Genomic DNA, 5435 nt, shown 5'->3' with positions numbered 1-5435 from the left:
GCTGTTGGTGAGGCAGATCACACGATGAAAGCGATCTTCCTTAATATATACTTGTCGCATGGCTGAGAATGTTCATCAATCTTCCACTCTTTGTATACACCTCCCAACGATGTTTTTCTATCCCGTCTAAGAAATATTAAAATATCGCCACTGCTTGATTTACATAGACTGCTTTTACATTACTTTTTCGTCAAATAGCAGACCGCACCGTTAAGCTCAACGTTTAGCGATTTTTTTTCGATATTAGCACTTACAAATTACCCAGCGCATTGGTGGCCATGTGTAAAGGCACTGGCTGCATCAAATATTTTATTGTGCATTAGAAACATGTCCTTTAACCTTTTACAAAACTAGTACTGTTTTCAAATATGGCTGTCATGTTTCTGCTGGTACAATGTAGGAAGAACCAACGAGAGCTAGCTGTTTTCAAAGGCTTTAGCACGCTCCAAATATATGAGACTTGTAGTAAATAATTTAGGTTAGCTTGAAATACCACTTGTGGCGTTCACAATATTTTATAATAATTCGACTCTAGACAGGCATTATTAATCGTTTCGTAAACGACCAGAAACTGGCAGCAAGGATCCGCCAAACAGCGATCGGCTCCGTAGAAACGCAACGATGTGGTGGTCCACGTTAGACTCGACGCTGCCTCAAGGATGCTCCTTTTATTTCCGAAAATTTTCCAGGTCTCCTACACGACTTACGCTGCCCGTATTAGTCGTAAAAATTATGACCTGATTGCACCTTTGTACCTAGTGATAATAGTGATATATTAACACGACTGTTAGGCTCGATAGATGACATGACCTAGAATAACCAGCTTTCGAACGCTAAAGCAAACTTTTTAAAGTTTATCTGTAGGCCAGTGCAGCTGACACCTGTGAGAGCAGTTTCGAGCCATTGTATAAATGTAGCAAAGTCGCGTGGAAAGACCACAATATCACCCATGTAGCAGAGGCACGTCTGCCACTTGTGACCGCAGTGTATGCTGTCAATCATGCATTCAAAAGTGTAAGGGACACTGCAGAGCCCGAAGGGCATCACATTGAATTTATATAAAACCTCTGGTGTAACGAAGACTGTTTTGGAGCCGTCCTGCTGAACCAGTGCGACCTGCCACTGGCCTGAAGGCAGGTCTAACAAAGAGGAAAATTCTGCTGCTTGCAAGCAGTCGAAGGCGTCAGCTACACAAGGCAAGGGATAGGCGCCCTTACGCGTGATCTTATTCAGCTGGCAGTATTCACCGCCGAACATTACTGAGCCGTCCATTTTCTTTAACAGAACAATCAGTGAGGCTCATGGTCTATCAGAGGGCTGTACGATGCCGCGTTAAAGCTTTTCGTGAACTTCTGTGACGATGCTGCGCTCAGTGGCTGACACACAATATGGGCGCTCACAGAAACTAGCATACAGACCAGTGTCGTTATGGTGCAGCGTGGTTGAATTACTGCCAAAAGAAGGCTGTAAGTGATTGAAGCTGGAGCATAAGCGTTCAAGAAAGGACAATATCTGGGTACATTGCTGCTGCATAAGATGAGCGTCGACACATCGCGAAAGGGCCTCAGTAAGGGAACGTCGAAAAGGTAGAGCGGAAGTTTGAATGGCGTCAAATTCAAGATAAGTCTAGTGATCAGGAACGTCGTATGTAGAGACGGGTTCGAGCTCATTATTCCTGCCAAGCCACTCTCTGCACAGTAAAGTGGAGGCATATGAAAATGAATTGGAAACATGCATGACACTGGCAGTATCTTGAATCCTGAGTACGGCAAAAGGAACTAGGAAGAAACTTCACAGGAAACAGCACCAGAGCGAATGAGAAATCATGTATCATGGTCTTTGGTGGCAACGAACACTTTGGCAGGCAGAGGTGGTGAGTCAATGAAAACAAAGCAACCTAACGGTGAGATATTGACTTCAACGAGGACCTAGTTGATGATTGCATGGTGAGCACAGCGAAAGTCCCAGCCAAGTATGACGTCGTGGAAGCGTTTAGGTAGGACAACAAGCTGGACGGTATACAGTGCAGTTTGTTGTCCTATTCGAACTTCGGTAGCTGGGGGCCCATTCAGACGCAACGGCTTTTCCAGAGGAGCAAGAAATCAGACGTGGTGTTAAAAGCGACGCAATCGAGGCGGGTGAAGCCCCTGCAGATTTCGCTGGTGTATCCAACGTAGAACTGATCGGGCTATAAATGAGATGATGTTTTAAAAGTGAAGCCAAGCAGCCGCCATGTTATTCAGGCCACAAAAAGACATCAGACAATTGTAGAAAATAGGTGGCGCTTTCTTTTCATTTCGCGTTTATAACGACCAATATCACCGCACATATGCGATTGAATGACTATTTTTGTCATTGGTTTTGGAAGAAAACCTGAACGGCGTGGCAAATTTTGTGGGCGGCCATGGAGTAAATACTAAGTCAAATGCAATATTTTAGCAAGGGAAAATGTGGTTTTATTTTCCGAATAACCTAGCATTTTTACAGCGGAGCTGTTGGGCTTTTCGTAAGTACATTTGATATTCACAGAAAACTCGGCCCAGCTGTGCGTCGCGTCACCGATCCACGCAAACTCCTCGCACCACACACGTGCGTAGGGTGGAGTCTCGCCGCGGGATGCGTGCGCTTCGCCTTCCCTCTCCCCAGCCGAGGAGAAGCAAGTGTTCGTCTAGCCGTGACGTCACTGATATGCTCGAAAGCTCTGAGCAGCCGGCGCGCTTACAGACGTGTCACCTCTCTCGTCTAGTGAACACGCGTGCACATCTATCATGGGGCAACCGAAAAAAAGCAAGACTCCTGAGGAAGAAGCCGCTATAAGGAAGCTCGGCAGGTGGCTCAGCGGAGCTACGCGCGACGAAGGAGAGCCGATCCTGCCCATCGCACTGAGGCCGCCGCCGACAAACGCCTTCGCCGAGCCAAGGATCCCGAGTTTCGGGATCCTTGCATAAATTCGATCTTTGCTAACTTTGATACAGAGTGCCTGGGCGAGCTCTGTAGGCCACTTGGGGTTTGCCACAGTAATCGCAAAAATTATAAAAACCTAGCAACACTTAGTGTGAACCTAGCCAAGCCATGCATAACCTCGCAAAACTTAGCAAAACCTAGCAACACATAATATGAACCTAGCCGAGCCTAGTATAGCCTCGCACGACTTTGAAAAACCTAGCAACACTTAACAAAAGCCGGAACTAGCTCCACTGTGACTCACCCTTGCCCCACTAGTGCAAACGCCCATATTTGTTTTATTAGGAAATCAAAACAATCGAGTTATGAGTGGACTCTTGCTGGCGGGGCACTCTTTCGGAGCTAAATTGAAAGCACGCGCTAGCTTGAATTCTGCTGGTAAGAAGTTCTGGGAGCTTCCACTGCAGAATTCTTGTGACAAGGTCCGTGACGTAGGGGACGCTCCGCAATGGAGAACACCGTGTGGACTTGTTCCACCTGTGACCCTTAATGAACGTGAAATTCCCGCAGATGGGCACCTCGGACCGCCAGAACGTCTGCATCATTCAATGCAGCTCTAAAAGCGGCCTTCAGAGATACCCCCCGCAACTGCGCGAGTTTATTTTTTGAATAATTCATCATTGTCATCGGCATATATTTATGCCCACTGCAGGACGAAGGCCTCTCCTGCAATCTCCATTTACCCCTGTCTTGCTATAGCTGGTTCCAACTTGCTGCTGCAAATTTCCTTACTACATCACCGCCCCTAGTTTTCTGCCGTCTTCGAGTGCACTTTCCTTTTCTTGGTGCCCATTCTGTAACTCTAACGGTCCACCGGTTATCCATCCTATGCATTACATGGTCTACCTAGCTACGTATTTTTCTCTTAATGTCAATTAGATATTGACCATCCCCGTTTGCTTTCTGATCCGCACGCCTCGCTTCCTGTCTCTTAACTTAGGTCTAAAATTTTTCATTCCATCACTCTTTTTCGGTTCTCAACAAGTTCTCTAGGTTCTTTGTTACCCTCCAAGTTTCTGTCCCATACCTTAGCACCAGTAGAATGCAATGATTGTACATTTTTTTGTCAACTACAGTGGTAAGTTACCAATCAGGATTTCGTAATGTCTGCCGTATGCACTCCAACCCCCAATTTTATTCTTCTGTAAACTTCCTTCTCACGATCAAGGTCCCCTGTGGGTAATTAATCTAGATAAACGTACTCCTTTACAGACTCTGGAGGCTAACTGGTGATCCTGAATTCTAGTTCCGTTGCCAGTCCATTGAAAATTATTTTTGTCTTCTGAGTATTACTCTTCCACCCCACTCTTACACTTTCTCGGTTAGTCATCAATCATTTGCTTTAATTCGTCGCCATTGTTGCTGAATAGGACAATGCCATCTGCAAACCGAACGTTGCTGAGATGTTCACCATTGATCCTCACTTCTTGCCTTCCCATTCTAAGAACTTCAATACTTCTCCTAAGCCATTTGATTTCATATATGGTGTCAGTGGACGCACTCGTCGCATGGCTCCTCACCTACTCCTCACGCTATCGCCATACTCTTCTGCTCCACTTAACTCCTCACGCTACCACTGCACCCTCATCCTCCGCTTTCATCCTCGTGCTCTGTTCGCTATCGCTGTCTTTCATTCCCCGCTACGCTCCGTGTTCGCTCTTTCATCCTTCGCTGTGCTTCTCGCCCGTGTACGCCGAGGGACTCCGATGACAACGCTCAACGCTGGAACGAGCGCCTAGGAGCTGCACTTTAAAACAATCTAAAAACTAGGCCGGTGGGTAACGAGAGGTGAGGAGAAGCAGTCTATAAATGCGCAGGACCCGTAACCGCCCCCACAAAAGAAACCATCACAGCAGCAGGCAACACCGGAGAACGCTATCCTCAAATGAGAAGAAAAAGGACGCAATTCCCAGAACTAGCGAGAAAGGAAGAAAATATTGTACAACAAACGCAGGCAGGAGTTCAACATTGCAGATGGTCGCAGCATCCAATTTGCGCTATAGTCAGAGCAATTGGAATGTCAACGCCAATTTCGAACGATAAAGTGACAGTACAAGCGCAAAAAGCAAGATAATGTCAGGTTAGCCAGCACAGCAGACACTGAACTTATCCACAAAGTGCACTCCACGATCCAGGTAATTTAACTAGGAGGAGTCGTTCACAAAATAAATGCCAACATCAATATCCCATAAGACGTCGTTAAAGGCATAGTACCCCAAATAACGCAAAATGTTGCCGAAACGTTCTGTAAATGTGCCCAAATGTCGGTGCATAACGTTGCCTACATGCTGCTAATGTCCGTTTTTTTGATCGCCAGAATCGTTGGGGCGTAACGTTGTGGCAGCGTTGAGCAGTACATTTAATACGGTGACATAACGTTAGCAGAACTTCCTGACGACGTAGTCTGGATGTTGCCTTATGTCACTTGAGCTTTCAGGCAACGTACGTATGTGACGTTCAAGCAAGACTCC

The sequence above is a fragment of the Dermacentor silvarum genome, chromosome 9 (genome assembly GCF_013339745.2).
Source record: "Dermacentor silvarum isolate Dsil-2018 chromosome 9, BIME_Dsil_1.4, whole genome shotgun sequence".
In the NCBI taxonomy this organism is placed as follows: domain Eukaryota; kingdom Metazoa; phylum Arthropoda; class Arachnida; order Ixodida; family Ixodidae; genus Dermacentor; species Dermacentor silvarum.
The sequence above is the reverse complement of the archived record's forward strand: the minus strand, read 5'-3'. Positions refer to the sequence as shown.